Below are 23,406 nucleotides of genomic sequence, written 5' to 3'. Positions count from 1 at the left end.
AGATTCAAATTTTTCTCCAAGCTCTAATCCTTATCTGCTTTTACTACCTAATTCCTAGATTATTAAAATATTTCCCTAGCATCTTTTCTTAGCCTCCCTCACATCAATTCTTCCTTCATACACAAACACATTCATACTATAGAAAGTTTTGATGAAACTCATTTGGCAGGAAGCCTTCTGTTGTTTCACATACAATTTTTTGAGGTTCTTCTCAATTCAACCCTAAACCTTATTTAGGATTTCTGTCTCACTATTTCTACACTTTGTGAATAAAATGCTGCTTTATTCTCAGTCATCATGTTTGGGAACCTCACTCTTGTTATATATGAGGACACAAGTGACAAGGTAAGTGGTTTGATGTGGCTGCACAATTCAACACTCTGAGAACAGGGTCTAGAATCACAGGTACAACACTCTCCCCCCTACACCATCCTTGATGCCAGGACTTCAGGAACCATTGTGTGAGGGAAGGAAGGAAGTATGAAAGGCAGGGAAGAATGCAGTGAAGGAAGAAAGGATTAACAAGTACCGAAGAAACACAAACCATGATTTATACTGTAACTATTTCAGAGTCATGAGACCTATCATGTCTTTCCCCAAAATATACAACTTATGGGTTAAAAACTGAACTAAATGTAATTTTCTTAAGTTCCACACAGTAGTCTCAAACAGAATATATGGCTTCATTCTCTGAGGAACTGATAAAACTAAATTTTCAAACCTAGTAAAATAATGCCAAGCTACTATTTGATTTGCCTAAAAATGACAAGGTAGGATATTAGATAAACATAAGGAAATAAGAGTATCTTTTCTAATGGAGGAGTGAAGGAAGTCAATTTGACTAAGAGATGGATGGTTTGTTGTCAGCACCAACTGGAAAATGGTGGGACTGAGATGTTGAGTTAACTACGAAATGGAGAGAAAAAGGGAAATAAAACAAACTAATTAGATCATGAGGCAGGCAGGATGAGTAAAATAAAAACAGTAAAGAATGATATGTACAGACTTATAGTGAGAGCTAGAAGCAAGAAAATGAGAGTGAGAAGAGGAGAGAAATTGGGATTTTCACTCTGGAAAAAGGATAAGCTAAAGAGAGCTGCAGGAGAGTAAGGGAGATGAAGCTGCGCTTGACTCTGCCTGTAGAGACAGGCATCATATCTCTAATGAGCACCTAAGGGAACAAGAAAACATCATCCTGGATATGATGGGACCCTCCTAGACAGGACTGATGGGAGGACCGCAACTGGTGCTCAGATCCAGGCACTTCATTATCCAAAAGGTGCACAGAAGCTGGAAGGAGTTCAGAGACACGATGGAAGAGTGATTAAGATATAGAAAAAAAATGATTTATGATAAAAGATTAAAGCAGTAAACAAGCACTTCTTGGCAGAGCAACAAATGGATGGGCAAGGTAGCTATCTACAAACAGGCAAAGGATATAAATAATCTAGAGGAAAACCATTATTATTTAAGATGGTACCAAGGGGAGAGGTTCACAGAGAACAATCGCAAGAAGGCAGAAAAGAAGACAACCTTAAAATTAGGAAGGGAAGTATTAACATACAAATGACAAATCTCTTCACCTGATGTGGAGCGAGGCACGTCCCAGGAAACTGCTGGTATCAGTCTGTATGCATAAGATACAAACAACTTGACCACTCAGTTGGTTACCACGATTCTAGAAGACAAAGCAATCAACAGAATTAAAAAAAAAAAAAATGAGAATCCTGTTAACAGTTCAAGATCATTTTCAAAAGAACTGAAAAACTTAGTTTTATCCTCCATATTTTGTTCATACAAAGGTCTTTATTAATGGCTTGAAATGGTATATAATAATTCAGTAGTTTTCATAGGGGAATAAAATGGGATAATAAATCTTTTTAGTATGGCTTTCAGTGAGTCTATGTGTTGGTTTGCAATATGGTATTTTTAAAGATTAAACTGTAAATGAATCACTTGTATAATTAGACATGTGGGAAGATATAAAACCTTGAAATCACCAATCCTGTGGGAGTGAGATGACTCCTTACAGAGGAAAGCAAAGGATTTCCAGGTGGAACTTCACCCGTAATAACACATGCCAAAGCATGTCCTTGCCACCCATCTGTGTTTTCCCTATGAACTGCACTGGAACAGCCATCCTATCACATGAAGAAATTGTGAACTACATACATGGTATTATTTTTGGATTATGATATTCAGATCAGCAAAACATGTTACCTACCACCTTCAGACACTCAAATATTCATAAGGCTATGTGAAATTTTCTTTTATTAAATAAAACCTTAAATGAAGATGTCAATATTTTAAGAAAACTTCTGATGCTAGAGAGAAAACTGTATAAATAAATGAAATCCTTATGTAAGGATTTCTAGTCATATTCGCCTTTCATTTTTATTTACATTGGTATGTGCTTGACAAACTTTCATCTCTGTGCTTTGAAAGCCAATATAATAATAATTTGTACCTGTTGTATGGCAATTTCCAAATTATAAAATATGTGTGTGCTTTTTGTCTCACTTGAATCTTCCCTTTGGAGTTAAGTATTATTAATCCTTCACTTGACAAATAAAGCTGAGAGTAAGAAGAAATATTGTAGAAGCTAAAATCAGGTTGACAAGAAGAACCACCAATGGCAAAGACTTGAATCTTCTGACTGTATGCCCTGTGATCTTTTCACTGCCCTGGATTTCTTATATAATTCGTGTCCTCAATCATAGCACCAGTAAGCACTTAGAGCTCACTTAAGAGTGATTACTGTGTAAAGCCAGGTCCTCATCATGAGCTTCTTGCAAATCATTAAAGTATGATTCTTATGAGAGGAATGAAGGAAGCAGATAAAGTAGATCAGGTTAAAAAAAGAAATAAAAAAACTTAGTTGCTGAAGTTTCCAGAATGTGTAGCCATTGGTTTTCGCAGAATGACATGGCGTAGTTGATTAAAATACAACTCTTTCCACAGTAAAAAAGACAGTGGAAGGTTTGGGTAAATTGAAGCATTCAGAACAAGAGGATATTCTGAAGTGAACTGGGGTGGAGAGAAAACAATATGGCAGACACATACTAGGCTAGTGAGGTGAAACGTGAAGAAGAAAAATGTAGAAAATGAGAGGAAACTCTGTAGAGTTTCCAGGAACAGAAAAGCAAGCATATGTACAAAAAGAAATTTGGCAGCTTCATTCCAAATGCACCAAGGAGCAATCTGCAGAACAGAAGGTTCCAGTAGCTTAAAGGAAATACACTCAGCAGAGACAAACATCATCTTGGAACTGAATGAAAGGAAAATAACATTCAAAAGCTCAGACTCCTTGGAAGACAGAAGTAAAAGAATGGAGTTAGTAACTGAATGTCACAGGGCAAGGAGGCCAAGGACATCCCCAGCAGTGAGTCAGTGACCTGGGAGAACAGAGATGCAGTAAGAAATGCAGGAGCACACAAGGGAACACATTACATTCTAAAATGTTGATCTACATTTTGAAGGAAAGGGGGATATTCCTTAAAGAAATGAGTAGGACTGTAAAATATATAGAGAATAAAGGAAAGGAAAAAAAGAGGCAGCTTTTGAAAGTGCATCTCTGATAAAACGAGGATACTTGTGCAGCTCTGGAGAGCCTGAGCTCTGAAATCAAACCACCTGGGTCCACGTCCCATTCCTCATACTTTATGGGTGGGAACTTGGGCAAGCTATGTAATCTATGTCTCAGTTTCCTTATCTGTGTCAAGTAGAAAATATCACTCACCACACAACAGAATCATAATTTAGTAAGAAAATTCTTGCCAAGCAAAGAACATAGTGCTTGTGAGAAAGTGAACAGTAAAACAAAGCTAAATTTCTAAAAATTCATGAAAGTATATTTATCAAACATGAAAAATAAGAAACCAAATCTGAAAAAAGCAGACTTTAAAAATAGTCACAGGATAGAAAACTAAATATAGAAAGAATCAAATATCCAGCAGAAAGGATATTAAGGAGAGTAAGAAAGATTAAGATAATTTAGGGCTGCATTTTTTAAAGTAATGAAAAAATAAGAGATGTTACTTAAAATTTATCTGATCCAAGACAATTTTCTATGAAAAAATGTAAATTCATGGAAAATGGGCAAAGAATCCCATTATTTTTGAAAGATCCGATTCAGAAATCCAGCTTCAATCACTCAAAGAGGGGCCCTTTTTCTCATTCCCAGAATTGCCTTCAACTAGCCAAGTGTTTCAATCCTGATTCAAGTAAATAATCAAGCATTTCATGTCTGAATGCCTTTTCAAAAATAGTAGGAAGGAAAAAAAAAAAGTACTGCCTATCTTCCAAGTATAAATTGAAATGAGCAAAGTCACAGATGCCTTTTCTAACAAAGAAGCCTTGAATTTGCACTGTAAGTTACAAATGATTATTTTTTAAATGGAATCATCAATAATAGTAACAATAACCTTTTTTGAATCCTTACAATATGCTGAACTTTAATGCATTTCAAGTTTCTGCAGGTAGATACTATTTTTAATCCAAATTAGCATGTGATGAAACTGATGCTCAGAAAAATTAAGCCAGTGTTTTAGTCAGCAGCAGAGCATGGATTTGAACAAAGGTCTATCTGAGTAAAATTTTGTTCTTTTAACAATGCTTTTATTGCAAAGCCTTTCAAATTTGAACTGAGCCACTACATCATATAATGCCAAGCATCCTAGATTTAAACTAGTTATTTAAGTTAGTATTCTTTAGTCATTTTTAGTTTTGGTATAAAAAAAAAAAGTAACATGAAATTTATTATCTTAACCACTGTTAAGTGTAAAACTCAGTATTATTATGTATATGTACACTGTTGTGAAACAGATCTCCAGAACTTTTTCATCTTACAAAACTGAAACTCCAGTATCCATTGAACAACTCCCCATTTCTCCCTGCCCCCAGCAGCTGAAACCACCATTCTACTTCCTGGTTTCTATATTTGACTACTTAGATGCCTCACTGAAGTGCAACGATATACCATGTGTCTTTTGTGACTGGGTTGTTTCACTTAGCATAATGTCTTTAAGGTTTATCCATGTTTGCCATGTAACAGGATTTCCTTCTTTTTTAAGTCTGACTCTCTTTCCATTGTTGTTGCTGTTGTTCACTCACTCAGTTTGCGATCCCATGGATGGCAGCACGCCAAGCTTCCCTGTCTTTCACCATCTCCCAGAGTTTGTTCAAACTCATGTCCATTGAGTTGGTGATGCCATCCAACCATCTCATCTTCTATTGCCCCCTTATCATACCACATTTTGTCTGTCCATTTATCCAGTGATGGACATTTGGGTTGTTTCCACATCATGGTTATTTTGGATAATGCCACATAAGCTTACATATGCAAATAGTGCTTTGATATCCTGCTTTCAAGTTTTTGCGATGTATAACCAGAAGTGGGATTGCTAGATGATGTGGTAATTATATTTTCAGTTTCTTAATGAAAACTCAGTACTGTTTTCCTAAGCAGCTAGATCATTTTACATTGTCACCAACAGTGCAACAAGGATTCCAATTTCTTTACATCTTTACCAACCCATGTTATTTCTGTTGTTTGGTGTTTGGACAGTAGCCATCTTAAGATGTGAAGTGATAACTCATGATGGCTTTGACTTGCATTTTTCTAATGATTAGTGATTCTGAATATCTTTTCATATGCTCATTGGCTACTTCTAAATATTCTTTGAATAAATATCTATTCAATCCTTGCTCATTTTTCAATTAGTTTTTTGTTGTTGTGTTGAGTTGTAGGAGTCCTTTATATATTCTGGATATTAACATTTGTCAGATATATGATTTTCAATTATCTCTTATATTTCATGGGTTTCCTTTTTACTCTGTTGTTTGTTCTGATGCACAGAAGTTTTAAAATTTGACATAGTCCTTATCTCCTAACTCAGTTAATAAAGAATAAGTCTGCAATGCAGGAATCCCCCTGCAAGGCAGGAGACCCAGGTTTGATTCATGAGTTTGGAAGACCCCCTGGAGAAGGAAATGGCAACCCCCTTCAGTATTCTTGACTGGAAAACCCCATGGACAGAGGAGCCTGGCTGGCTACAGTCCATGGGGTCACAAGAGTTGGACACAACTTAGCAACTAAACCATCATAGTCTCCAAAATAGTATATTTTTACCCAAACCTCCATTTATCTATCTTTCTTTCTTTCTATCTATCTACTTACTGACCCAAACCTTTAGGAAGGTATGCAACCAAATGTCATGAAAATCGAGATGATAGGAAGAATTTTTGGATAACTTAGCTTTTTAAAAATAATTTTGAGGGCAAGAAAAAAGAAATCCCCTTTGTCATTCTCAGTTCTCATAGTCTAAACATCTCATCAAGCTGTATTTGATTTTCATATTTAAAGAGGCATGGGATTTTTTCATACAACACAGACTCTAAATATAAGCCAATTACTTCATCTGTGCTGAAGTGAAGAAACAGTGACTTGAATCCAATGTAGAAGGAAAACTTTCAGTGTTACATATTATTGAAAGACTGAATGTCAGTTCCTAAAGTGGCACACAAATGCTTTATAATACATTTTATGTATTAATTTAATGACTTTTCAGGGTAACATTGACAAGATGTGATTTCAAATATTGAACTTATAACCTGTATAAGATTCAACTGCACTGTATTTTGTTTGTAATTTAGGCAGAATGTAAGTGCTATAAAAGAGATATAAAATATGAACTAAACTGTTAAAATTATTTCTTGACTGAGATAGGAGGGGAATGGATAGAATCTGAAAATTTCATAGTAGGGATATCATTTAAGCTGGAATTTGAGAATGGGTATTATTTTAAGAGACATATAAGATATGTCATGAGAAAAGAGGTGATATTATAAATCCGTGTGGCTAAAACTAAGCAGCAAAGTTAGATTAAAGCCAGCTCATACCAACTGAAGGCATTCGAACTGGATTTTGCCATCACTCTGGACAAGAAATGAATGACAACAGTGACAGGAGAGTACAGTTGATGATGAAATAACATTATCAGGAGAAAACTGTGTCTTACTCTCAATGATTTCATCATTTGTGATTTTTTTCAGTAATTTGATGCATATGTATAACAATTTTTAAAAATTCACAGCCTTTAAGTCCACTTCTGGTCATTCCCTTTAAATAAGAGCATCGACTATTCATGATTCTTATTGATTAAATTGAGGTCACTAGTTGGTGACAACAAAAATAAAGAGGTTAAGAAAGTAAAACCCTGTTTCATTTTACACATTTTATCACATAGAAGGAAAGAAATATGAGTTGGGGTTTATGTACAGGAGGGTATAACATATAACAGACTACAGCCAAAACAACTGATCATATCATCATATGAATGATGGCTTATAGGTGTTGTGAGTTCAGGCCAGTTGCCGACTTTGCAACCACATGGACTGTACCACGCCAGGTTTCCCTGTACATCACCAACACCTGGAGCTTGCTCAATCTCATGTCCATCATGTCGGTGATGCCATCCAACAATCTCATCCTCTGATGTCCCCTTCTCCTCCTCCTGTCTTCAATCTTTCCCAGCATCAGAGTCTTTTCCAATGAGTCGGTTCTTCATACCAGGTAGCCAAAGTATTGGAGTTTCAGCTTCAGCATTGGTCCTTCGAATGAATATTCGAATGAATTTCCATTGTTTCCCCATCTATTTGCCATCAAGTGATGGGACTGGATGCCATGATCTTCGTTTTTTGAATGCTGAGTTTTAAGCCAACTTTTTCACTCTCCTCTTTCACTTTCATCAAGAGGCTCTTTAGTTCCTCTTCGCTTTTTGCCATAAGGGTGGTATCACCTGCATATCTGAGGTTATTGATATTTCTCCCAGCAATCTTAGTTCTAGTTTGCGCTTCATCTACCCCAGCACTTCACATAATGTACTCTGCATATAAGTTAAATGAGTAGGATGACAATATACAGCCTTGACATAGTCCTTTCTTGATTTGGAAACAGTCTGTTGTTCCATGTCTGGATCTAACTGTTGCTTCTTGACCTGAATACAGGTTTCTCAGGAGGCAGGTAAGGTGGTCTGGTATTTCCATCTCTCTAAGAATTTTCTCTAAGAATTTTCCACATTTTGTTGTGATCCACACGGTCAAAGGCTGGTGTAGTCAATAAAGCAGAAGTAAATGTTTTTCTGGAACTCTCTTGCTTTTTCGATGATCCAATGGATGTTGGCAATTTGACAAACAGGTGTTGTGAATGTGAATATAAATTACCAAATTTGTCCAAAGTTGTCTGAACATTGTTCTGAGACCAACACAAATTACTTGGCCCAGAGAAATATGCATCAGCAAGGATGGCTGATGATCCAGAAGATAATTCACTGGACTTAGATGAATAGAAACCCACGTGGAAATCAAAGAGTCCAAAAAATACATGCATCATTATATAGGAAACTACATCAACTATGTGAGCACATGAGATGTTATAGCAGGCTGAAAATTTTTCTTTGAAATGCCTGGTCTGGAGATCTAGGCTGTATACATAGATAAGTGAAACCAAGAGATTCTGGAAAGATGGAGGACAGTCAAGGCTGGTATGTTCTGATGGAGACATAGATCATTTCAGCACAAGTGAACAAAAGAAAGAGCTAGAATAATAGGAGGTTGAGTTACTATAAATTTCCATCTTTAGATGATACTGAAATTTTCCATGAAGATACTGTGGGAGATTCATTTGTTTGTATTTTAGTAGGAATATGATTATTTTCCCCTAAAATTCCCCATATCTGTTTTTTTGGGAGGTGGGGGGTAGTTTCTGATAACACAGAAATATCCTCAGGAAGAGTTACAAGTACTGGAGCTCTATCTGTAAAGAAATATACTTAAAAGACCAATACATTTAAGAAGGGAGAGTGTATTTTCACATCAACTCATCATTTTTTTTTTTAAGAAAAATACATAAAAAACTTAGGAAATTATTATTCCAGGAAGGATGGAATTTCCCTCTACAGGAAAATATACACGACTGAAAGATGTAATGCAATAAATAAATACATGATTAAGAGAAAAAGAAGACTGCACATCTGCTTCCTGGTAGAATTATGATGAATACATTGGGAAATGTTTCTTTTGGTTTCTATTATTAAAGGTGACCGCATCAAGAAAGTATGATATTGTGTAAAAGTGTTATCTCTTTTTCTTTGTTCACACCCAGATGATGAGTGGAAAGTGGCAGCATTTTACATAAGCCTACCTCCCACAGACAAAGAACTATAAACAACATACCGGTAACTGCAAAGGATATCATTAACATGAATACTTTTGATAAGGACATTTATTTTGGATTAAAGTCTACACTATTGTTGGATATTCTGACAGCATTTTGTAACAGAGTTTCATGTTTAAAAATGCGGAAAAGACCTATAAGTTTGGAGGGGCAAGATGTGCAGTTAGACACCAGTCCTCAGAATGCTTTGTCCTTTCTACCAATACAAGCTGGTCAGAACAAACTGTTCAGAGTAATGAACAGAAAATACTACTGAATAACTTTTTAACAATGTTTAAGAGTGACCTATTTTTATTTTTTTATTTAAAAATAGCTGAATTACTATTGAAAGCCTCTCTTTACCAATGAGTTACATACAGTATGTGCATGAGTGCAAGTTGCCTTCCAGTTAGCCTATCTATGGTTTAGGTTTCTTGGATGGTGGGGTTATTCCAAAATTGAGAGGTAACAATGGAAGTCACAGTGTAAACTTGAATAAGGAAAAAGAAAACAAATCAAAGACTTCCAGGTTGTCTGGAAGAACCTTCTTAATGCCGTAAACCAAAGACAGCATCACAAGAAACACTTCCCAGACATTCATCCTGTCAAGAATCATTCCTTCTTCTAATGAAGGAGGAAATGGACAGAACAGGCTCCATCTTGAAAGCAGGACTCCATCTTGGGCCAGACTGTGGACTTTGAGCTATATGCCCAGTGTCTATGGAAACGACATACCAACTGGAAAAACCAGACACCCCCCCGCCGCCCCCCCGCCATGGAAGAGCCCCAGGGCTCGTACCTAGACTCTCCATTGCCTAAAAGAATACCCTAATTATCTGTGTAACTAAATAGAATCATAAATTCTATTATGCTTATTGGGGTATGACCACAGGCCTATTGATAATTGTCTACTGTTAACTACCTAGGCTTAAGGCATGCAAATCATGGATTTAAGGCATATGAATCGCAGGTTAACTTTGGGGAGGTGGGTTTGAGCACATATACTTAGGGTATATGAGGTTTTCACAAAAACTGGTCGGGGTCCTTGGCTAAGAGGAGATTCTGCCTTGGGCCCACTGGTGTAATAAATCACACTCCACTATCTGCATTGTCCTTCTGAATGAGTTTGTTTCCCAGAACGCGTGGCTACAACATTTGGTGCATGGGCCAGGAAACTCCTCAGTTTGAGGAGACAAGTCCCATTTGGGACTACTCTGAGGCCTTGCGACACAAATCTTCTAGAAGGAGGAAGGCGCCTCGCCCTTCTGGAAGGATTCTGCTTCTCAGTGCCTGGACCTTGCATGTTAGCAGGTGGTGGGCGGCAGCAGAGTAACTGAGCGCTCAGATGAGGAGGAACCCACCTGGCAGGGTGGAAGAGGGGGCCTGATCAGCCCCCTGGGAGGGACTAGAAGGGGCACAGACCCACAGGAGCCTGGAATAGACAGGTGGCAGCGATTGCTTGGTACACAGGTCGACGAGCATGTTAGGGCTTAGAAAGGAAATTTGTGAAGGTCATTCAGGAGGTGGTGTCCATGCCATCTTGGGGAAAATTATTACCAAGCCATCACCAGGGGATTTTTAGGATAGGCAGGTAGCAGTGATTGCTTGGTACACAGGTTGAAGAGCATGTTAGGGCTTAGGAAGGAAATTTGTGAAGGTCATTTAGGAGGTGGTGTCCATGCCATCTTGGGGAAAATTATTACCAAGCAATCACCAGGGGATTTTTAGGAGAAGAAACTTGGTCCTTGTGTGCTCGTATTCTATCCTCCCCCAGGCGGTGTCCCATCTGCAGTGAAATTCTTGTCCCCCTCGGAATTGTCAGGCTAGAAGGAGCAGAATACATAAGTGAGTATGAATAGGCTTTTCCGAAGATGGCCTAGGACGTGGGGTATTTAACCCATCTGTGTTTTCATCTGCACATCTTGGTGGATCAAGTCCACCAAGGCAGAACGGACTTTAAAAGTTAAGGGAGAAACAGTCTTGGACCATGTGGTGTTCTGGTTCGGCTGTGCTGACCGTCGGGTGAAGACACACCGATCCCCCTTCTCCCTCTGGGATCTAGCAGGTAAGGCTCTTCTCACCCCATTTAAGAAGGAGGCGGAATGGCAATTTAAGTGTTTCATTGAGTGGAAATATCAGAAGTACATAGGGTACTGAGAACTTCGTAGACAGAATGAAAAGGAAAAGTAGAAGAAGGTCCGAGAAGGTAAGCAAGATGCGGGGGGGAAGTGAATCTAAGGCAACTGTATTGGAGTGCATGATTAAAAATTCAAAGAAGGGATTTGGAGGAGACTATGGGGTGAAGATAACGCCTAACCACCTCCACATACTCTGTGAGGTCAAATGGCCCCCTATGGGAGTAGGATGGCCACCAGGGAACAACATGAACTTAAAAATAGTAGAATCAGTCTATACAGTAGTCACAGGAGAGCCAGGACACCCAGATCAAAATCCACATATGACTCATGGCTAGGGTTAGCTTAAGACCCTCCTACTTGGATAAGGTTCTGTATTCCAGAAGGGAAAGAGGAAAATATTAATGGCACAAAAATTGATGATAAAAAAGGAAATTCTACAGGATTTGGATGGGGATGACCTGACCCCTACCCCATACTAGATAATGACACGCCTGCCTCCCAGTGCTCCACCAGGACCGGAGGCCACCTTACTGCCCAATCCAGGGCCAGGTGAAGTTCCTGCAGCAGCCTCTGCTCTTCCACCAGCTCTGCCAGAGATCGTAGAGGCTCCGATCCCAGAGATGGAGACCTCCGGTCAATGCCCCAGAATTCCATCTCAGCCAGACCTCCTAGATTGTATCCACCTCTCTCGGTGAGTACTGATGGGAAGGGGGAAGAAAACACAGCAATTCAACAGAGGCTTTGCTCCAGGGAAAGGGGGAAAGAACCCCACTACAGGTGCCCCTCAGAGAGCTACAATAGCCTCTGGTTCAGGATGCATGGGGCACTACCATCAGCCCCCTGTAGCCTAGTATTACCAGCCATTTTCCTCTATGGTATATTAAACTGGCAGAGACACGCTCCACCATACTCAGGGGAGCCACAAGCCATGATTAGGCTAATGGAGACTATTTTTTGAACCCTCCACCCTACATAGGGTGACATAATCCAACTACTAGTCTCCCTTTTCAGCACTGAGGAAAGACACAGAATCCTAACTGAGGCCAAAAAAAAATGGTTAAGAGAAATGGCACCTGAGGGTACTGCAAACCTGCAATGGTGGGTAGAACTAGCCACCCCCGATGAGAGGCCCAATTGGGACTGTAACACAGAGGAAGGGAGGGGCTACCTGGAGAGATATTGGGCGGCTATTTCACAAGGCCTCAAGAGGGGGGCCCAAAAAGCTATGATTATTGCAAAACCCTCCGAAGTGATTCAAAGGGAAAGCTAATCACCCTCTGAGTTCTGCAAAAGACTGTGCGAGGCCTATAGACTTTATACGCCAATAGACCCAGCCAGAGGCTGCTGGGTCTCAGATGGTGATAAGTGCAGGCTTTGTGTCTCAAGCCTACCCCGAAAATGCCAGATGGTGGGGACACCAGGTGACTCATGAATTTTTATACATCCTTGAATGCCCAGTACCTTTGTTGGGAAACAACTTGCTAAACGGAGGCACAAGTGACCTTTCCCCCAAACGAAAGACTCACTCTTCGAGTGGGATCAACCACCTATTTACTCTTCTTCTCGATAATCCCTCAAGATGAATGGAGGTTGCAGGATCTCCCAGAAGGGAAATCGGACGAGAGAGAGAGAGTTAGCCAAACAGTCAGGAGAGAGTTAACCCAACAATTCCCTGAGGTCTGGGAGGAAGACAACCCCCTCCCCGCCAAGGCTTGCAAAACAAGTCCCACTGGTAATAGAATTCAAACCCAGTACAATTACATCAGCACCCGCCTTGGGCCTGCCAGACCTATATAAGCTGCTTACTCTTTACCTGACTGAAAAGGACAAGGTGCCTATAGGACTGTTGTCCCAGACTGTGGGGACATGGGACAGACCCATGGCTTATCTCCTGAAATGGCTGGACAGTGTTGCCACTGGGTGGCTGGGATGCTTACGGGTAGTTGCTGCAGTTACCTTACTGGTCCGGGAGGCAACCAAGCTGACTTTGGGCCAAGATTTGATCATAAAAGTCCACATGAGGTCAACACTCTCTTACGAGGGGACCCCCATAAATTGCTGTCAACATCTCGGATTACTCAATACCAGGGACAGTTATGTGAGAACCCCTATGTTACTACTAAGCCTTGCCAGGCCCTGAATCTGGTCACTCTCCTTCCTGTGAGAGGAGGTGGGCCCTCACATGATTGCAAGGAAATATGCCAGCAGACCTGACTCGAGAGACCAGCCAATCCTGGACCCAGATTTGGTCCTGTACACCAATGGCACCAGCCTGGTGAAACAAGGACAACAACTGTCAGGATATGCAGTAGTCATGGAAGAAACCATCGTAGAGGCTAGCTCTCTCCCATCACACTCGTCCACTCAATGGGCCAAACTATATGCTCTAATCCAGGCCCTCCAGTTGTCAAAAGGTAAGAAGACAAAACATTTACACAGACTCCAGGTATGCTTTTGCCACACTACAGGGCTCTGTATAAGGAGAGAGGCCTTTTGACAGCTAGTGAAAAAGATAGTAAAAATAAGGAAGAAATTAAGACCCTATTAGATGTTGCCTGGAAACCAGAAAGGGTTGCAGTCATACACTGCTGAGGATATCAAAAAGAGGATACCCCCTGGGCTTGGGGAAACAGATTGGCAGGTAAGACCGCTAAACAGGCAGCTGAGGGCTTGGGGGTGACCAGTGAGGGCTTATTAAAGCTCTCATATTGGTGGAGCTGCCTGAGCTAACGCTGGACTCTCCAAAATACACTGAACCCTGAAACCAACTACTCAAAGCAGAAGGGGCCATCAAGACTGAAAAAGGATGGTGGGAATTGACAAGTGGTAAATTATTGGTACTGGAGGAGCTGGCACCCACTCTGATAAGCCAAACACAAGTGACCTTCCTAGGCCATGACAAACTGGAAGAGCTAATTCGAAAATATTTCTTGGTTCCCCGCCTCTCGTCCCTATGCAGGACAGAATCTCAGGACTGCACTGCGTGCTCACAGGTCAAAGCTGCCTCTCAGCACAGACAGAAATCTCCGGGGATTCAGCTAAAAGGCATGCTGCCCATTCAACACCTGGAAGTGGATTTCAACAGAATGAAACCTCACCGACATCACCACTACCTGCTGGTCATGGTATGTATGTTCTCAGGATGGGTAGAAGCTTTTCCTACCCGGCCTGAAAGAGCATCAGAAGTAGCCCGGTGCCTGCTTAGGGAGATAGTTCCCAGATTTGGATTTCCTACCAGCACTGGATCAGACAATGGTCTGGCTTTCATAGCTGATTCAGTATAAGTAAGCAAAACTTTAAACATCAAGTGGAAATTACATACAGTATATAGGCACCAGAGTTCTGGGATGGTGGCAGGAACCAACCAGACACTTAAAGAGACACTCTCCAACTGGATCATAGAGACTGACTGCTCCTGGGTGGACTTGTTTCCGACGGCTCTGCTCAGACTCAGGATGACCCCATGGTACCATGGCTCTTCTCCGTATGAAATTGTGAATGGGAGGCCCCCTCCCATAATAAAACAGATGTCAACCAATTTGCCTCAGGTAAGGGGAGAGGAGATTTCACAGCAGATGGAACAACTGGGTAAGGTAATAAATCAGGTAACTAAGTTTGTACAAGAAAGGGTGCCATTCCCCCTTGGAGAACAGATTCACGAATTTGTGCCTGGGGATCAGGTGTGGTCAAGGACTGGAAACACGACTCCTTGGCTCTACATTGGAAGGGTCCATATACTGTTGTTCTTACCAGCTCTATGGCAGTTAAAGTTGCAGGTGTCATTCCCTGGATCCACCACATGAAGGTGAAGAGAACATACCACGCAGACCCAGAAAACACTTAGTGGACTGTGCAGAGGGACCCCACTAACCCTCGAGAGATTAAGATCATCCTTAAGAAGGAAAAGAAGATCCTGGACGAGCCCCTTCAGGATGAAGCTGAATAATCAACTCCTGCTGCTTGGCCTCATCAACGTGATTTTGAATTTAACTTCTGTTTCACCTTAGGAAAATGTTTTCATCGCATGGGCACATTCCTACGCGGGCTTCCACAACACCTCTAACTGCTGTTTATGTGGGGCTATGCCTCTGTGATGGATGGACTTCCTTGGTGGGTGTCACTGCTCTGCCAAGATTTTAAACCACTCTGCTCTTTTCTGGGATGACAAAAAGAGACTTTCCTTTCTCTTGTCAATCATAATCTCTCCCTGTTCTCGGTAAGCCAGACCTAGAGTCAACAGACTTGAGTCATGGGGTTATGTTTGATGTAAACACCAGTTTCATAGAAGTAACAAAAGCCTAACCTACAACAAGCCCTGGTAAATCTACCTTATTTACATGCTAGGTGGACAAGGTCTGTGTTTCAATGGTATGAGTATATTGCTGCCTTATTCATACCTTCTACAGGCACAACAGATACTATGATTAAATTAGAATCCTTGAAAAATTACACAAAACAGGCCTTCCTAGATAGTGCTAAAGCCATCCAAGCCTTAAATGAAGAACAAATCCTAATGAAAAAAGTGGTAATTCAAAATAGAATGGCTTTGGACATGCTCACAGCTGCTCAAGAAGGGAACTGTGCTATAATTAAGGTTGGATGTTGTGTATATATTCCTGATTTATCTGGCAATGTATTAGCTGCTTTAGATGACATGAAAAATCAGGTAAAAGCAACGTCAAATGAAAACATTCCTTTCTGGACTTCGGTCCTATCTTGGGTGAAGGGTGATTGGTGGAAAACTATATTAACCATTGTTACAGTTGCATTGATAGTTCTGCTTTGTGGACCCTGAATTTTACAATGTTTTATGAACTTTGTAACCCAAAGGACTGCGTTGTTCTCCCAAATTGACGGTCAGAGAGCCAGGGTGCAATATATGCCTATGAGTGGTGCTCATACTATGAGTTAAGAGCATCAAGAGTGGGGAATGAAGGAGGAAGCAGACAGAACAGGCTCCATCTTGAAAGCAGGACCCCATCTTGGGCTTTACCTGATGACCTCCCCATAGGTGGCTCCCCAGTGCCCTTTATCTTTCTTCTGTCATTAGTTTAAGAAAGTATTTAAGGCGTGACCTTGGCCTGTTCTGTTGAGTTACCTCAATTTTCCTAGATATCGTCCATGTATACAGGAGGTATGCATGTTATTAAACTTGTTTTTCTTCTGTTAGTCTTTTTATTATTATATATATATGCATGTATGTCTATCATGCAACATGTTACTCCTTTAGTATGGTTTATATATATATATATATATACACTATATGTGGTTATAGTATATATATATATATATCATTATATTTCCTGTAGTCATGAATGGATGTCAGAGTTGGACTGTGAAAAAGGCTGAGCGCCGAAGAATTGATGCTTTTGAACTGTGGTGTTGGAGAAGACTCTTGAGAGTCCCTTAGACTGCAAGGAGATCCAACCAGTCCATTCTGAAGGAGATCAGCCCTGGGATTTCTTTGGAAGGAATGATGCTAAAGCTGAAACTCCAGTACTTTGGCCACCTCATGTGAAGAGTTGACTCATTGGAAAAGACTCTGATGCTGGGAGGGATTGGGGGCAGGAGGAGAAGGGGACGACAGAGGATGAGATGGCTGGATGGCATCACTGACTCGATGGACGTGAGTCTGAGTGAACTCCGGGAGTTGGTGATGGACAGGGAGGCCTGGCGTGCTGTGATTCATGGGGTCGCAAAGAGTCGGACACAACTGAGCGACTGATCTGATCTGATAGTCTATATAGGATACAATTTTATGTGTATATGTGCATATATATATATTATATGATTAACATGTTAGAAGATAAGACATAAAGTGACAATAAAGTTTTGGAGTTATTAAATATATTTTTAAAAACATGATAAGAAAGAATCAGACCACTGAGGCAGAAGATGCATATCCTACTTTCTTGCATAAAGTAGTTTTTATGACAATAAAGAACATGAAAGCACATGCTAACTCAAACTTTCCTTTTGTAACATCCTCCCTTGAAATTGATGAAGGCAGGAATTTATCTTGATCACCATGTTTTCATCATGATGATAATAAGTATTAGTGTTGTAGCCACACATTCTGGGAAACAAATTCACTCAGAAGGACAATGCAGACAGTGGAGTGCAATTTATTTGGTTAGGTTCTTGGCTGAGATGGTCCCCTTCCCCTGTAATAAAAAGACTAACAGGAGAAAAACAAGTTTAAGAACATGCACACCTCCTGTATACATGGAAGATATCCAGGAAAATTGAGGTAACACAACAGAACAGGCCAAGGTCACACCTTAAATACTTTCTTCAACTAATGACAGAAGAAAGATAAAGGGCACTGGGGAGCCATCTATGGGGAGGTCACCAGGTAAAGCACAGTAAACAAAAGTATTGTTACATAGATTTAAGTCGGGGCCTTCTGCAGCAAGGAGTTTGAGATTCAGTTATAAGATGGTCCAGTTCAGTTCATTCACTCAGTTGTGTACGACTCTTCGTGACGCCGTGAAACGCAGCACGCCAGTCCTCCCTGTCCATCACCAACTCCCGGAGTTCACCCAAACCCGTGTTCACTGAGTCGGTGATGCCATCCAACCATCCTCTGTTGTCCCCTTCTCCTCCTGCCCTCAATCTTTCCCAGCATCAGGGTCTTTTCAAATGAGTCAGCTCTTCGCATCAGGTAGCCAAAGTACTGGAGTTTCAGCTTCAACATCAGTCCTACCAATGAACACCCAGGACTGATCTCATTTAGAATGGACTGGTTGGATCTCCTTGCAGTCCAAGGGACTCTCAAGAGTCTTCTCCAACACCACAGTTCAAAAGCATCAATACTTCGGTGCTCAGCTTTCTTTATAGTCCAACTCTCACATCCATACATGACCACTGGAAAAACCATAGCCTTGACTAGATGGACCTTTGTGGACAAAGTAATGTCTCTGCTTTTGAATATGCTATCTAGGTTGGTCATAACTTTCCTTCCAAGGAGTAAGCGTCTTTTAATTTCATGGCTGCAATCACCATCTGCAGTGATTTTGGAGCCCAGAAAAACAAAGGCAGCCACTGTTTCCACTGTTTCCCCATCTATTTGCCATGAAATGATGGGACCAGATGCCATAATCTTAGTTTTCTGAATGTTGAGCTTTAAGCCAACTTTTGCACTCTCCTCTTTCACTTTCATCAAGAGGCTCTTTAGTTCTTCTTCACTTTCTGCCATAAGGGTGTTGTCATCTGCATATCTAAGGTTATTGCTATTTCTCCCGGTAATCTTGATTCCAACTTGTGCTTCCTCCAGCCCAGCGTTTCTCATGAGGCACTCTGCATATAAGTTAAATAAGCAGGGTGACAATATACAGCCTTGACATACTCCTTTTCCTATTTGGAACCAGTCTGTTGTTCCATGTCCAATTCTAACTGTTGCTTCCTGACCTGCATACAGGTTTATCAAGAGGCAGAACAGGTGGTCTCGTATTCCCATCTCTCAGAATTTTCGACAGTTTATTGTGATCCACACAGTCAAAGGCTTTGGCATAGTCAATAAAGCAGAAATAGATGTTTTTCTGGAACTCTCTTGCTTTTGCCATGATCCAGCAGATGTTGGCAATTTGATCTCTGGTTCCTCTGCCTTTTCTAAAAGCAGCTTGAACATCTGGAAGTTCACAGTTCACATATTGCTGAAGCCTGGCTTGGAGAATTTTGAGCATTACTTTATTAAAGTGTGAAATGAGTGCAATTGTGCAGTAGTTTGAGCATTCTTTGGCATCGCCTTTCTTTTGGACTGGAATGAAAACTGACCTTTTCCAGTCCTGTGGCCACTGCTGAGTTTTCCAAATTTGCTGGCATATTGAGTGCAGCACTTTCATAGCATCATCTTTTACAGAGTAGTAAAAACCCTTACAAATGGAGATTTCCTTCATAAATATTAATTGCTTTTACAAAAGGGTAGCTTCTACAAGATTTTCAAAGCTTCTCCTATAGCTGTTGTCTCTCCAAAAACTAGTGAGATAACCCTTATGCTAAAAAGGCATTTTGGGAGGATAACACATTTTCTCTCCTTCAGACATATGCATATATATGTATATATGAGTGTGTATTCATAGATCTCTAAATTAAAAATTCTATAGTAGTAATGCAAGGTACACATTTGTAAATGTACCCTTTTTTAATAACTAAACTAGAAAGAGATTAGGTCAAGAGCAGCTGTGTAGCATCGATGATCATAACCAGAGCAGAGTTTTTGATTTCAGATGAGAAAAATAATGTATTATTTCAGAAATGGTCATCATTATGTTACTAGCAGCCATCACTTTGCCTGGGTATAAGTGTCAACAGTTCTCACAGCATGCATTAAATTTTTCTAAATCATCTGTCGCATTAATGAAAAGTAGCATGTCTGCCCTTTTAGGAGGGACAAGACTTCAGTTATAATCTCAGCTTTGTGATGACTCAATTGTGTGCCTATGAACACACTACAACTAGTGTCTTATTTACATGGATCATGAATTACTCAAGCCTGGGGCCATTTCTCTCCAAACATTCAGCTCCAATCTGTGAATATAGAAGCTGTTCTTTCATGTTTAAGGAAGGAAGAGAGAGAGGGAGGGAAGGAAGAACTCACATTACTTCATCCTCAGTCCTCTCTGTAAAATTAAGAAGATGGACTAGACATTCAATTAGGTTGTTTTTTTTAATTCTGAAATGTCACGAGTCTATGAAACAAAAATTGTTATATTATTTATATTTTTTTAATAATAGGAATTTCAAAATAGGTATCTGAATACTGATGATTTATCAGGCTTACACTCTATTTCCTAGGTTGGAATTCAAACCAACAAAACAAAAGTCCTCAGGTATTAGTTTTCTTAAATAAGTTTTAATAAAATATACCCATGTTAGAGAAATGCCAAAATACCATATCGGATAAACACAAATTCAATATATTTACTTAGAATGTAAAACTGAACTTTAGGAGCACTATTTCTTAAACTAATAGGTTGTCTGCTACTTTCATATAGTAATTTTTGTCCTTAACATTCTTTTGAATGCAGGTAATCTAAAGTCAAAATAAACTGATAGTAAGATGCAAAATAGAGGACCTAGACCATTTCCATAGGTTATTATCTTAATGGTACAGAAGGTTCATCTGTCACTTAAACATTTTTTAAATTAAACAACAACTGCTATCTGTGAGAATTATTTTACAGGTTTTTGATTGAGAGAAGGATAATCGTTCTATGATCCCGGATTTACTAAAACTGAAAAAGAATAACCAAAGCATCTAATTAATTATTTATAAACAAAATAACAGTTTGCCAATGCTGACTCAGGATCTTATTTTCAACTCTCACAGCTCTTCTTGATTTTATTTTTTCACTTGTAATTACAAATCCACAAAGACTGATTGCTATGCTAGATGTCAAGGAGAATGAACCAGATATGGTTATACATCTTCACCCTAGGAGCTGGTGATTTGCCAGAGGTATAAAATGAATTTTAAATTAAAATAATTTATTATAAAATACAAATACGTGTGATGGGGAAAATAAGTTACTGAACTTATTTATGTTTTTTGAATTGTTAATTGGAGGAAGAATGTGAGTTTGCATTAGTTTTTGAAATATAGCAAAGTATCAAGACAATTTTTAAAAAAAAGATAAAAGGATGAACAGCATGAGAAATACTGGATGCTAAATGTTAAACATACATGAAAAAAAAATAAGAAAGCACTTTTATTTTACAAACTAAATATTTAGCTGAGATTTTCCATTGGTTTTTCTTTCCAGTTCTGTGATATCTGCTTGAAAGTTGCTCTCTACAGTCTCTCCATCCTCTATATCTAAGGATTATTTTCTTAACCTGAAATACTTAAAACTTCCTTTAGCAGGAAAAAAATTCATGAGATATTTTATATCCTGCTGGGATCAAGTCTGACCTCAGACTTTATATGTGGTAAGATGTTACTTGTTGCATAGATGTTAACACATCTATGTTCTGAGAGGAATATAAAATAGTTCTGAGTCAGGCTGAGAGCAAAGTTCACATTATAATAATAGTTCTTTGACTATATAACAGGGAAAAATCATGAAATACACAAATAACAAACAGTAAAAGTCTGATATGATAGCCCTGTATTTCTCTAACACCCTTATTTCTATTCTCAACACCATTATGTTAGTCCAGCCCTTATTTTATCTACAAAGTGTCTCTTAATTGGTCTCCCTGTAAATTATTCCTAGGCTCATCTTCCTAAAATACTAATTCTTGGGTTATTTCATGGTTCAAAAACTTTCAGTGGCTCCCATGTGCCTCCAGTATAAAACCCAAAGTCTGTACCCTGACATTTCAAAGCTTTTTTAACCAAATATGCTTAATGTATATTAGTGAGAAGAAATAAAACTATCAGTGTTGATATATTAAATAGCCATGGTGTCAGGCACTAGGAGAAATTTACTTATATTTTCTCAATTAATACTCACATGTGTTTTGTATACAGAGCTGTCATTTACCCCACTTCAATATATGAGTAAAACAAGACTGATAGACTTAAATAACAAGTGTTCCCAGATAGTAAATTGTGGCTCCAAACTGTGCTGCCTTTCCACCACAAGATCATTTGTGTGTACAAAAATCAAAACTACATTGGAAGAAAGTACATGATGAGATCATAGTAAGAATTTAAACTGCTTATTAAATGGATGATTAATTGCCTTAGACTAGAGTCTACTGGAAAAAGCACTGGCAGAGGGATCAATACCATGAGAGAGGTCACGGTTAATAATTTATGTGTCTTTCTCATCTAAATAATAACAGAAATGAGGAGAGTGAATGGATCAGGGAGAAAAGTCTGTAGACAGAAAAGAACAGAACTGTGGGCAAAAGGCAGTAAGTGGGAGGAAGAGAAAGGGGAACCAGTGAAAGAGCAAGAGGAGAGAGCCATGAGGCACAACCCAGGAATTACAGGGCCCCCAAAGAAGAACATACATGAGAACCCCTAGATTGTTCCACCTTCTCTGTCTTCAGTCCTGAACTACAGACCTGGAACAGGTGTTACTTTGGCCCTGGTCACACTTTTTTAATGACCCTGAAACTACCCAGAAAACCACTATTAGCCTGGCTAGTCCTCATAAACACCTAAAAGGAATCATTTGAAAATGGAACTCCCTTGCCCCAGCAAAATACTTAGAAAACTAATGTAAATTATCTTCCTTACTTAAAATTTCATCAAGAAACAAGCCAGGAGATTTATAAATATTTACTTACTAAAGTAATAAAGCCAACAGAAGTAAGAGTGAATTTATAAAACCAGAACAAACAAACTAAATTGACTCTGGGTTCTAGTTCTTAAAATTTTTTCCTTCTTTTAATTTGCTCTAATAAAATTATCCTTAAGATTCATGGAATAGAAAATGCCACACACTGAAGATATATATATATTAATATATATTTGAAACATTTTACATTGATTTACATCTATCTATTTGCAACTATAGGAAATCACTTTACATTCCTGGGATTAGCACTGTGAGAGGCTTTTTAATTATTTAGAAAATATTTAGAAATTATTTCAAGTAAATCTTATTTATCCTATCTCTGAAGCATTTCATTTTCTGTGAAGTAGAAATAGGGTCTTACATATAGTTATTAATATGATATATATAAGGTTCATAATTAAAGTAGTAGAAAATAATTTATTAATTATATAAAATATATTGATGAACATTCATAAGCCAACTATGGGAATAGACTAATCTGAAACAATACCAAAAACAGCATTAGAAAAGTATTTTCCCATAAAATAACTAGAACATTATTCAGTTTCACTTCCACTTGCTCAGAAGCTGAAGTGACCTTTAAGTTCAATTTCTGGAAAATATCATTGATTAACATACTTGCTGCTTCCACTAGTTATATTTCAGAGAAGGGCCAAGAAGATGCATCAACCTGAGACAAAGGTTTTCCTTGCATGTTAGATTGCTTATACGTAGATGCAGGAGCTACCCATTTGTCTCTGGATTCTTCCTAAACTTACACCTTGGAAGATGCTTCTCTTGGGCAACTTTATTTCATAAGTGC

The 23,406-nt window shown here is 39.1% G+C and overlaps 1 protein-coding gene and 1 pseudogene across 2 annotated transcripts in view; one reads left to right on the top strand and one right to left on the bottom strand.

Annotated features, from left to right (window-relative positions):
* SEMA3D (semaphorin 3D) overlaps window positions 1–23,406 on the bottom strand; it is a 228,315-nt gene that overhangs the window by 191,181 nt on the left and 13,728 nt on the right. Inside the window, exon 2 of one of the 2 annotated variants that reach the window (XM_061413766.1) lies at window positions 1,584–1,678. The exons of the other annotated variant lie outside the window; for it this stretch is intronic. The gene's annotated coding sequence lies outside the window, so the exon portion shown is untranslated. The remainder of the gene's footprint in view (window positions 1–1,583; window positions 1,679–23,406) is intronic. 2 annotated transcript variants of the gene reach the window in all.
* LOC133246748 (uncharacterized) lies at window positions 13,535–16,366 on the top strand (annotated as a pseudogene).

This window comes from Bos javanicus, chromosome 4 (genome assembly GCF_032452875.1).
Source record: "Bos javanicus breed banteng chromosome 4, ARS-OSU_banteng_1.0, whole genome shotgun sequence".
Taxonomy (NCBI): domain Eukaryota; kingdom Metazoa; phylum Chordata; class Mammalia; order Artiodactyla; family Bovidae; genus Bos; species Bos javanicus.
This window is presented reverse-complemented; position numbering and strand designations above follow the sequence as displayed.